Source organism: Lactuca virosa, chromosome 8 (assembly GCF_052849685.1).
Source record: "Lactuca virosa cultivar CGN04683 chromosome 8, Lactuca_virosa_CGN04683_v6, whole genome shotgun sequence".
Taxonomy (NCBI): domain Eukaryota; kingdom Viridiplantae; phylum Streptophyta; class Magnoliopsida; order Asterales; family Asteraceae; genus Lactuca; species Lactuca virosa.
The window spans coordinates 119013675-119026391 of record NC_136433.1 but is presented as its reverse complement, the minus strand read 5'-3'; the positions used below and the strand labels follow the sequence as shown (position 1 = coordinate 119026391).

The 12717-nt window shown below is 37.4% G+C and overlaps 1 non-coding gene across 1 annotated transcript; it reads left to right on the top strand.

The window, feature by feature from the left end:
* Positions 1–12135: 12135 nt before the first annotated feature.
* LOC145135253 (small nucleolar RNA R71) lies at positions 12136–12241 on the top strand. The gene has a single exon (XR_013719715.1). It is a non-coding gene; the product is annotated as a small nucleolar RNA R71 (small nucleolar RNA).
* The last annotated feature ends 476 nt before the right edge of the window (positions 12242–12717 follow it).

Below are 12717 nucleotides of genomic sequence, written 5' to 3'. Positions count from 1 at the left end.
GGGCCTACAGTCCAACTGAATCTATACCGAGCCTTCGGCATGACTGGACCGCCACGTGGGCCTACAGTCTTCCCGGACCGCTCATAGGGTGTGTTGGCCTTCAGCACAAAGCAGGACCGCCTCAACCCAAGCAACAAGCAAATAACTATGTGCGCATAACTAACATATACTGGCATATACAAACATCAAACATATCTATCTCACTGAGCACCAAACATTGCAATCTCTCATAACTAGAGCACTGACCTAGCATGTCACTAACATATCAATCCCTTACCACATATGAGCATAACATACTGTCTATCCTGATTCTGATCTAACAGATCATATCCACATGTAGCATACCATAACGATAACAACTAAAGGGCCGGCCTTGGTGCCTTAGACCCTATCGATATAGTGAGGATAACTCACCTTGCAAATGTCGACTCGGTAGAGAAACTTCAACCTTCGGATCACTGCCACAAAACTCCACCACCTATTACCATAGTATAATCATACCCATAAGCAAACTAATCAAACCCTGGTCAAAGTCAAAGTCATCAGTCAAGGTCAACAGTCCATGTTGACCTTGACTCGCCGAGTACCCCCGGCTACTCGCCGAGTTCCTTGAAGTACTAACCCACTCGCCGAGTCACCTGAGTGACTCGTCGAGTTCCTTTGGTTTATGATCGAGACCCTAAGGCCACTCGTCGATCTTCCTTCTTGCAACTCGAAAGTTACCCGCGCATACATAATTTGGGGCAACCTCATCCGACTCGCCGAGTTGTTCATACACTCGCCGAGTCTATGACAATCTTCATCGGACTCGCCGAGTTGTTCTTCCAACTCGGCGAGTTCATGCCTATCTTCATGTGACTCGTCGAGCCGACCATGCGACTCGTCGAGTCCCTTCAGTCCTTTTTGCCATACATACTCATTTGAGCCATGCAGCGGCTTCAAACTTCAGATCCAAGCTTCTAAGGCATGCTTTTCACGTAAAGTTGCAAACTTTACGTGCATGCATAGCTACAAAGGCTCGTAATGTCAAATCCAAGCTCACAATGGGAGTTTCATACTCAAAGAGACTTCATACATGACCAAATTCGGAGCTTTATGACTCTAGAACTCAAGAAGGGTACAGATCTGAAGTTACAACTTCAGATCTAGCTCATATCCCACATTACCATCTCAACCAACCCATAAAAACCCTAGATCTCAACCAAAAGAGGTCTAGAAAGTAAAAGGAGAAAAGGTGACGACTTGATACCTCCAAATGATGCTATCTGAGGTAGATTTCTGATTTCCCACACTTCCTTGCTCCTAGCCTTTTGTTCCCCAAGCTCTTCTTCTCAAAAGATCTCCTCTCCAAAGCTTTACACACTCAAGAATGAAACACCACACGAATTAGGGTTTTCTGAGCTCTCAAAGGACTGCAAAGAGGCCAAAGGAGGCTTATGCTTCCTTAAATAGGATGCAAAACCCCGGGATTTAGGTTCCTCTGCCAGCTCCTACTCGTCGAGTCCCTTCATGGATTCGGCGAGTAGGTCACTAAACACGCGTATCAAGCCCGTTGCTACTCGACGAGTAGGGCAACCAACTCGTCGAGTAGGCCTTGAAACCAATTAAATTCCTATTTAAACAATACCTGAGAATCGGGGTGTTACAGTAAAGTTGCCAACTTTACGTTTATGCATGCCTAAATGAAGCTCTAAAGCTTAAAAAGGGACTTAATGCATGCATGGAACCAACTCTTCTCATAAAGCTTGCACCTTTATGCTCAAGGAGGTCAAGACAAGCTCATATCTGAAATGACAAACCTCAAAACGAATTTACTACATCATCAACCTAAAAATGACCAAAAGCATGAAATACGGAGATCTAAACATCTATAAGCCATGGTTCAAACTTGATACCTCGAAGAGACTGCAACAAGTGGAGAGATTTTGGATCTACAACCTCCCTTCCAAGATAAGCACCTTCAATCTTCAAAGCTTCCTTTAGAAATGAGCAAAATAACCACAAGAATTCATTTCAAGGCTTAAGAACACCACCAAGAAAGCTTAAGGGACGAATTAGGGTTTTAGTGACAATGGAGGCTGGTAAGGAGGCCAGCCATGAAGACTTAAGGCCTTTAAATAGGGTGAAACACTCTAAAATTTAGGGTTTCCTTCTCTGCCGCCAACACGCCGTGTTAAGACACCCCAACACGTCGTGTTGATTCATTAAACTCCGCGGGCCAAAGTCCTGATGCCACGCCGTGGTGAGGCTCCAACACGCCGTGTTTAAAGATAAATCATGAACAACTTGAAAATAATTTCATACCTGAAATCGAGCGTTACAAATAGGGTATTCACATGTATATAAAGAAATATATATACCCGAGAAGTAAAAACCGGTCGGAATGGATAAAGTATTCATAATGTTAGGCTTCTAAATCCATTTTTTGAATACCTTATCTTATATGTGAATGTGTATTGCATGGTTGTTTGTTTAAGAAAATTTCGGCACTATTTTCCCTTTGCTCCAAAGTATATAAGAAATATATACCCGATGATCAAAGAGAAAATAACAACCAAATTTTTCTTAAACAAAGAATCGTGCAATACACATTCACATCCTAAATGAGATAAAGTATTCAAAAAGCTGTCCCCAAACAGGGACAACCCGAAATTAATTATTAATTCAATTTCAGGCGGGTATTTCTAGGCTCTAGATATTATAAATAAGAGAGTTAAACTAAAAATCAATGTTTCAACGTGTTTTAATAAGAAAATTAAATTAAACAGTATATTAATTAAACCATAGTATTATGTAATATAATATTAAAGTACGATGCTATGATAGAAAATAAACAAAAGTATAATGTTATAATGAACAAAAGTATCAACCTTTTGTTAATTATAACATCATACTTTTGTTTATTTTCTATTATAGCACCGTACTTTTAATATTATATAGCATAATATTATGGTTTACATAATGTACCGTTTAATTTGATTTTCTAATTAATTTAGTACTTTTATTAATTATAGTCATACCTTTGCGGTTAGGTTTTCTTCAATAACAACGAACTTTTCTTAAAGGATTATATTTTTCACTTTGTTTTTGTTATTAGTTTTTTATCTTCAGCTTTCTTTATCTTTTTGTTATTTTTTCCGGTTATAGCATTGTACTTTTTCCATATTCATATTACCTAAGCACTTATCAATGTAACACTTTTTTCATTTGATATTTAATTATAGCATCGTACTTTTCTTAAAGTATGATGTTATAATTTAGCACTTATGAATGTAACACTTTGTTCATTTCATATTCAATTATAGCATTGTACTTTGTTTAAAGTATGATGTTATAATTAAGCACTTATCAATGTAACAGTTTTTTTCATATTCAATATATCATTGTACTTTTCTTAAAGTATGATGTTATACTTAAGCATTTATGAATGTAGCTCTTTTTTCATTTCGTATTCAATTATAACATTGTACTTTTCTTAAAGTATGATGTTAAACATTTTGGATATCTAATTCCAGTTTAAGCAATTAAGCACTTCATTCAATCACAAAATCAAACAAATTAAGCACTTGATCATTTCGGTTTAAGCAATTAAGCACTTCATTTTAGACATACAATACCACTTTCATACAATCATACAATACACCTAAATACAAAATCAAACAACTTATATCAAATTTCAGTCTCAAACAAGTATACAAATAACCATAGTAGGCATACAATACATTACATTTTCATACATATATCCAACCAAAATAAAAAACAAAAAAAATAAAAGAAAAAAAAATAGCTACATGTTATGTGGGTAGTGCTTGCGGGATTCCGATGTTCGGCTTCTATGGTGGTCCTCCGGTGGTAGCTGGTGGTCACCAAAAAAATCAAATCAGAAAATAAATAAATAAATAAAGGGTTGTATTTTCATACATATATCCAATCAAAATAAAAAAACAAAAAAAAATAAAAGAAAAAAAATAGCTACATGTTATGTGGGCAGTGCTTGCGGGATTCCGATGTTCGACTTCTATGGTGGTCATCCAGTGGTAGCTGGTGGTCACCAAAAAAATCAAATCAGAAAATAAATAAAGGGTTGTAGAGTTTACCTATTGTCGAAGGTGAAGAGACAGATACGATGATCAAAGGTGAAGGTGACTGGTGGTGGTGGTCCTCCGGTGACACCCTAACCGGAAAACAAAGAAAAATGTGGAACAATATTCACCCAAATCAAAATGAAACCTTAAAAAAGAGGAGTAAAATCGGAATTAGGGAGTGATTCAGAGCTTACCGGCGGTCAAAGGTGAAGGAGGCGGCCGGAGGTCTCGATCGTAGGGGAGAGGTCGTGAGAGAAGATGCAAATACGTCGATTGCAAACGTGGGAGACGAACCAGGTTATTGGGGTCAAAACCCCATACATACGACATGTCATCAGGTGATAAGCTATACGACGTCGTAAGGATATTCTCTCAATTAAAAGATATTACAAAATAAAAAATTTGTACAAACGACATGTCATCAGTACATAGTTCACACGGATCACCATTTTTTGTACCGACGACATGTTGTCGGAAAAACTAACAAGAAAACTAAGTCGTTTTTATTTTCTGCGACATGAATTAAAAGAAATTAGAAATTATAATTTTCGTTATCTATACCGACGACTTATCATAGTTATAGTTCTCAGAAAATCGCGAAAAAAAATTCGTTCCCGCCGACCCTATTCCAACGGCAAGTTGTCGGTATAGAGATCCAGGTCAAAGAAACTTGGGCAACTCTGTACCGACAACATGTCGTCAGAATAGATGTTGTTGTACCGACAACAGGTGTCGTCAGTATAGATGTTGTCGACACATGTGGAGATTCTTATAGTGACACAACTTAATGATAATGGGAAAGACATGTAATAAGTAAGGAATGGGGAATTGATTGTGCTTGGTGCTTGGTTTAGAAATAAAGTTTGAATATTTGGTGATGTTTGTGTTGGCTGTTTAGTTTTTAGTTATTTGCTACATATTGATTTTATCTTTTGGGTATTACCTTAGTATGGATAAGTACCTGGCTAAAACATTGTCTTGTCTTGTTAACTTAAGGTTTTATGAAATGACTATGATATGGTAACTTTTTTGATGTTTGTTGTTAGGGACAATACATGTATTTTATTATTCTGAATACATACCAACGAAAATGTCAAAGTCGGTCTTTTTAGTTCTTGACAAGTACACATCACAATCCAAATTACTAAACATTATACTAATCATCATAATTCGACCATTATACAATCTAAATTGTTAAAAATTACCGATGTGCACAAAAATACCTACTAGTCTTAAATTTATAACCTAGCAAATTTTTACTAACTATACACCTATAGGCAGTGTACCTAGTCAGATTATAGTATAGCTTGAGTAAGTTGGGTGCCGATCACAGGGAACGGAATTCAATTAAATATATTAACTACTCCTAAATAAACTAAGAAACAAACTTTTATTAGGGGGGGGGGGGGGGGTTACTGATTTTTCAAGATCATAAGAACTTAATATCAACTAACAATTAAAACAGCAAAGAAACAAATTAACTTCAAGAATTAAAAGAATAGTTCTGCCTAGATCCGATTTCACCTTCTCTTATGGTTGATTTCTAATGGATGGATTATATTGATTACCAATTATCTAGGTGTTATGATCAAATATCTAGGCCTTACCAATTTATGAATTAACAAGCAATGATCATGCACAAGTTAAACACTTAATTGATATTAAGCATAATTGGACTATGAATGATAATACTTACTTTCCTATAATCAAGTTAAGCAACAAAACACAAATCTAAATTGATTATGCTCATTAACACAGTTAAAGTTACTAGCTTTAATTACTTAATCTAAGATGTGATTAATCCTAGCTCTAATTATTTAATGATCATAAACAATTAGGAGATAGAGTCATGTAATTAATATGATCAATTAACACACAAAATCTGATTTATAAGCAACATAAACTAGAACTAAAACATGCTAGGGTTTATATATCAAACACAAGTAAAATCAATAATTGAAATCAACACATATAGATCAAGTTCATCTTCACCAAACAAAAGTAAAAGGTATTTAGCCTCTCATTGTAGCAGAAAAACACAATAGATTCATGTAATATAAGCTTGATGTTAGGTCATAAATTGTGGTTTAGACTTTGATTTTCATAAGATATTAGAGTTATCGGTCTAGGACCGAAAACACCATGTTTTGGTGTTGTTTGGACCGAAATGACATGTGATTTCGGTTAGGCTTTATATTGTTTTGTTTGGGTTTTGGACTTGGGCTTGGTTATTAGGTATAGGTATAAATAGTGTTATTTAGGCCTTGTAATAGGTGTGTGACGTTCTTGGGGGCTGCCATAAGCCAGGAACGAGATCTAGAGAGAAAACCGTGTGTAATCGGAATCTTATGTACCGAACGATCAGTCAATATATCGTGTGCATTGAAGATTAATTATCTTGTTCTTATTCATATTATATCCTGCATTATACACTTTGATTGGGATTCCGCGCCATCAAAGTGAATCCGATTGATACGTAGGAGAATTCGGGACTTACACTAGACATATGTATTCAAAAGCAAACCAACTAGATGAATGTGGAATTCTTCTAAATCTTCTTCAATCCTTGATCTCCACTTGAATCTCGATCTTCTTCTGGGTTTCTAAGGGTTTTCAGTTGCACTTATCATCAGAAAACCAATTGCATTCCTCCAAATTCGACCTAATGTTCGGGATTTTATAATTGTCAAAATTGGTACACCACATCGTGGTTGACCGTCACCACGATGTGGTCCTCGAGTTTATCCCGTATTCTCCAAGTTAACTAATTGGTCGCAAACTTTTCCATCACCACGTCGTGTTGGAGATCACCACGACGTGGTCTTCAGTCCTATTTTCTTCTTCTTTTGTTTTAGCTCCCGTTTCCTGCTTCCAGCTCCTCTTATGCTTCCTTTTTGTCCCAAACAAGTCTTCGCCGCTACAAAACATATTTTAAAATTAATAAGTATCTTTTGTTCCAAAATATACATAGTTGTAGCTCAAAGTATTAGAAATATGCATGAATTTTGTAGTTAAATATGCAAATATCAAAATACTCCACACTTGGCTTTTGCTTTCCCTCAAGCAAAACTAATTTTATTATTATCATATCAAGACTTTAGCTACCAACATCGCACAAGACAATCCATTTTGAGCATCTCCGTTAGTCCAAGACCGTAATGCATGTGTTTGTGTCTAATTTTCCTAAGAACTTCCCCAATACTAAATACTCACAATCTTCATAAACACTTCACCACTTCTTTTGAACAACACTCATTTTATGCATCCCTCCGAATCCATCCTCAGAAAACTTTCTTAACCTCAAGGTATTTGTGGTTAAACCCCAAGCATACATATGTAAAAATAACCTAGAAAATAAAAAAATACAAATAATAACTTTGCAAATTCCGCCATATTCTTGAGTCTTCGATTGATTTGGAGCTTTTCTTCATGACATTTCTTGATCTTCATAGCTTTGTAGACTCTTATTCCCAACTTTTGCAACTTTTTTTCTTTTTCTTTTTTTTTCTTTTTTCACTCAAAAACTAAAAATCCTAAAAAACATATTTTTAAGCAAGGGAACTTAACTTCAAACCTTATTGGTTAGAGGCATTAGTCTAAGTGCAATGACTACATAAGCTCTCATGGATACATTTCTGGTACACGATTTTAAACATATTGTGGCCCTCAAACTAAGAAATGTTGTGTTTTTGTTCCATGATTTCACTAGGATAGGGAAGCCACAAATACACTAAAACATATGTTGACTCAAATAAACATTGAAACTCGCATCAGATCGTCCCACACAATGCTAGCAACCTAGATCTCAACATAAATTTTTTTTAACTAGATTCAATTTTAGATTATTATTTTAAATCTTTCTAATAATTTTTTTAAATCCTAGTCATTTTTTAATTTTTTTAATCAGAATGCTTGCTTTCCTAAATTCAATCCCCCACCCAACATTTAAATGATGCAATGTCCCCATTGCATGCTAAAACAATAAAAGAACATAAATTTAAAAAGGAAGAATTGGGACATACGTCCCTTAGGTAGTAGTGGTGAGATCGAATTTTGAAACTTGTGTGGTAAATCTTTGACTTCTCGTATAATAGCTGGAAACAGTACTTCTGATTCTTCTGCTTGTGAATGCAAATGCGCCAGATCGAAATAAATCAAAGAACCATTCTTGAGATATATGATGAACCTCAAACATGTCGTGGGACAGTAATGTCACGACATGATGTAGAGCTGGAAGTGGTCATGGTCGAGCAAAATAAGATTGCCACGACGTGGTCAAGTGATGCCACATCATTGTGTATGGTCAGATGTAGTCACGATAAAATCAATTGCTATGATGTGTTGATGATGTTCGCATCATGGTGTCTTCTCAGAGAAACTTGTAAGATCTAAAGTAATGCATGAAATATTCGTGATGGCTTAGGACCATTCCCGATCTTTCTTTCTATAAAATTCTTCAAAAATTCTTCTCTTGATCAAGTGGGAACCCCACACTTATCCAAGAACATGGTCTTCAATTATAATCCTCAGAAATTGCACGACTTCTTCATTAAGCTCCTTCACCGCTTCACGTACTTTCTCTTTCTAACACTACAAAATAAAATCAGAAAACTAGAGATCATTTGGTTAAAAGAAAATAAAAACTAAAAAACAAAATAAAACTAAAAAATTAAAAATAAATCAAAAGGAAAATAAAATGCAAACTTTAAAACATCGGGTTGCCTCCCGAAAAGTGATTCTTTTTTAGGAGTCGTGAGTCAGACTCCTTCCCACTCTACGTTGTTGTGGTTGAGAGTGGGATCTCCCTTTTCTCCTTTTTCTCTTTCCGCTTGCGCTTATAATCTTGAACCCTTCTTTTGTAAGCCTTCTTTGAGTTCTCATTCTTCTTCTTGTTGGCACTTTCCTCATGCTTGCGCTTTACCCCTTTACCTTGTTTATCACCTTCTTACTCTTCTTCTCATCTTCTTTAGGACCTTCCATTTCTAACCCTATTTTTTACTATTATTGGCTCCTCTAATTCTTTACCCATATCTTCATCAATTACCTCAACTTCTTTATATAAGTCATCTTCTATTTCATCAATTACTTCTTCCTCTAGAACCTTAGGTGCAGTAAACGCGATCACCTCAAATGTCATAGGAATCGACACTCTTGGTTTTGAACATTTATGTAACGCCTGGTTCCTGGTACACATTTAAGTATAATTTATGCATTTTAGTAGAGTTACTCGACGAGTTGGGAGCCCCAGACTCGTCGAGTAGAAACGAGATTTGGACGCTGGTTTTAAGCCATCTACTCGACGAGTTGAGACCTTCAACTCGGCGAGTAGGTCTGCCAGCATGAAACCCTAATTACGGGGTTTTGCACCCTATTTAAGTAACTTAATCCCCACCTTTTGGCCTTCTTTTCAACCTCCAAGTACCAAACCCTAAACCACGAAACCCTAGACCCTTGTGTGAGTTTGTGATCCATTCTTGAATGATCTTTGTGCATTTGAAGCTTGTGAAGAAGAGAAGAAGCTTGGAGATTCAGAAGGAAGCTAGTAGATCCAGAAGCAACTTCTCATCCTCTTCATTTTCTGGTAATCGAGTCTCCACCTTGCTTAGTAGCTAGTTAGATATCTTCTTTATCACTTTATGGGATTTTTGTTTCAAGAAACTTGGTCCTTGGGAAATGGACGTCGCAAGGGTTGTACCTTCCAGATCTGGGGTCTAGAAGGGGTTTCATGGCATAAAGGTGCAAACTTTATGACCATGGAAGCCCCATGCAAGCTTTAAGGTGTTATTATGGCCTTTTAAGCCCCAAAAGGCCATGCATGGAAGGAAAGTTAGGAGCTTTACGTATTCAAGTGGTGTCTAAGGCCTAGATCTATGTTAGGATGGGTTAGTTTGGAGTATTATGGCTATTGGACCAAGATTTATGTTCTAGAGAGCTAGGGTTTGAGTTTAACTCTTTGAGAAGGACTAATAGTAGGTAAAATTAGAAACTTTACCCTTAAAAGGGTATTTCCAGTATGTAGATGAAGTATGGAGTAGGGATCTGACGAGTAGGGGCTTAATCCCTTATGATGGCCCAAACAGACTGAAGAACTCGTCGAGTCCATAGAGGAACTCGACGAGTTGAATCGTGTTGTCCCGATTCTGTACCAGATAGAACTCGACGATTCAGGGGTATGAATCAACGAGTTGGATCGTGATTCCAGTATTTATGAGTTATAGAACTCGGCGAGTTGGTAGGTTAACTCGGCGAGTTGAGTCGGTCATAATGTTGACTTTGACCAGGGGTAAAAAATGGTCATTTTACCCTTAGAAGGATTATCAGTTTTTAACTAAGTAATTATTGTGATAATGATAATCGGAGAGTCGTTGGAGCAACTATTAGAGATTCCTCACACGAGATTTTAGCAGCCAGCTTGAGAGGTGAGTTTCCTTCGATAGGAACAGGTCTACAACACCAAGGCCGACCCGTATATGCGATATGTTAGTAGCAGAGTGTGGGCAGGGCCCGAATCTCATAGTAGCCGAGTGTGGGTGGGGCCCGAATCTCGTAGTATTATTTGAGTCGTGGATGTCAACTAGAGCTCTTGCGTTACTAAAAATGGTCTTCCTAAAATTATGGGGAGTTCTTCATCTTCCTTCATGTTGAGAACCACAAAGTCAACCGGAAAAACAAACTTTCCCACATTCACTAACAAGTCTTCAATTATTCCTCTTGGCACGTAATCGAGTGATTTGCCATCCAAATTGCATGTGTCTTGGAGCTTTGGTAATCCGAGCTTTTGGTAGAAAGAATAAGGCATAAGGTTAATGCTTTCCCCCAAATCGGCTAAAGCATTAATAGAAGTGGAATTGCCAAATTCACAAGGTAAAGTGAGTTGGCCTGGATTTCCCATCTTGATTGGAAACCCATTGATAATCTCAACTAAACACAAGTCATTGAGTACTATGGTTGATGCCTTTTCCAACTCCTTCGGTCCTTCTTATTAGTCATCACATGTTTTGCAAACTTTGGAAGTTTAGCCATTGACTTGATAAATGGGGCGTTTATCGAGAGTGAGAGAACTTGTTCATAAACTTCTTTTGTTCGGGCTGTAGATAGTGCTTGATTGCTTGAGATGGGAATGGAAAAGGAGTCTGATACAAATTACGGAGATAAATTTTTTTGTCCTCTCGTGGCCACGGCGTGGTGATGTCACCACAACGTGGTGAATCATCAGAGAATGATTCACTTTTTTCACTTTTTGATCCGGACTTTTCTTCTTCCAAACACGACTTGGGCTGCATGGGATCTGCTTCATGGGTCATAAATGGCTCAGAATGAACCTCTTCTTCGGTGTAGATTGCCATTACATGAGGTTGTGATTTTGGGTCTTGATTTCTAGGTGGTAACCTCTCATTAACAATTGTTGTAAGTTGCTCAAGTTGAGTCTCTATATTTTTGATGGAAGCTTGATGATTTCTCACATTCGCATTAGTAGCATCATACTGTTTTTTCAGATGCTTCCATAAATCTATGAAGTACCGACTCGAAATCCATCTTCTTTTCAGGTGGCAGTTGCTCTTTTTGGTAAAAACCCCGACCGATTTGTCTATACTTTTCATCTTTTGGCTTCTTGTACTCTTCATATGGCAATCACTCCTTATTGGGCTTCCTCCAATTTTCATCATACTTGTCACCACTTGAGTAGAACACTTGTGCCTTCTTGTTCCCATTCTCATCTAAATCACAATCCTTGGTCAAGTGTGGCCCGCTACAATTATCACTCCTAACTCTTATGGCATGAATGAATTGATCCAACTTTGTCATTCACCAATCCATAGTTTCTAATTTTTTCAAAACTGCATCCATGTTATCGTTCCTTCCATCTCTATTACCTCTAGTAACATCCTCTCGTGGGTTGTGATACTTTCGTGAGTGCTTTGCAAACTCTTCAATCAATTCTATTATGGTGGCCAGCTCCTTCTTCGTCATCAGTCCTTGGGAGTCAAGAAGTTGTCTAGTCGTGACATTCACTCCATCATAGAAGATGGACACTTCTTGTTGGACATAAAGATCATGTTGATGGCAACTTCTAAGAAAGCCTTGTATTTCTCCCATGCTTCATACAATGACTCTCCAACCTCTTGTTGAAAATTAGCAATCTTCTTCTTGAGCTTTGAGATCGTGGAAGGAGGACTAAATTGCTCAATAACAAGATCACGAAGTGTTGCCCATGTGGTAATGGATCCGGGTGCAAGTGACTTCAACCAAATCTTGGCTTCACCGGTAAATGTTACCGGAAGCATCCTAAGTAACACGGATTCTCTTGGCACATTAGGAACATTAAGGTGGTTGGAAATGTCCTTTACTTCATCGATATGCTTGAAAGCGTCCTCATACTCTTTTCGACGAAAGGTATATCCTTGAGCATCGATAGAATATGCCCCTTTAACTCAAAACTTCTCTCGGCTGGTATCGCAGGTGGAACTACACCTGGTCCATGTTCTTCTCGTATCCTCTTCTTGTAGTCTCCCATTGTCATTCTCATGATGTCCGTCATATATTTAACCTTGCTTTTAACCTCTTCCTTGTCAGAACTTTCTTCGGTAGATGTTTCCGGTTCGTATCCGATTCCCTTCCTATTAGGCGTCCT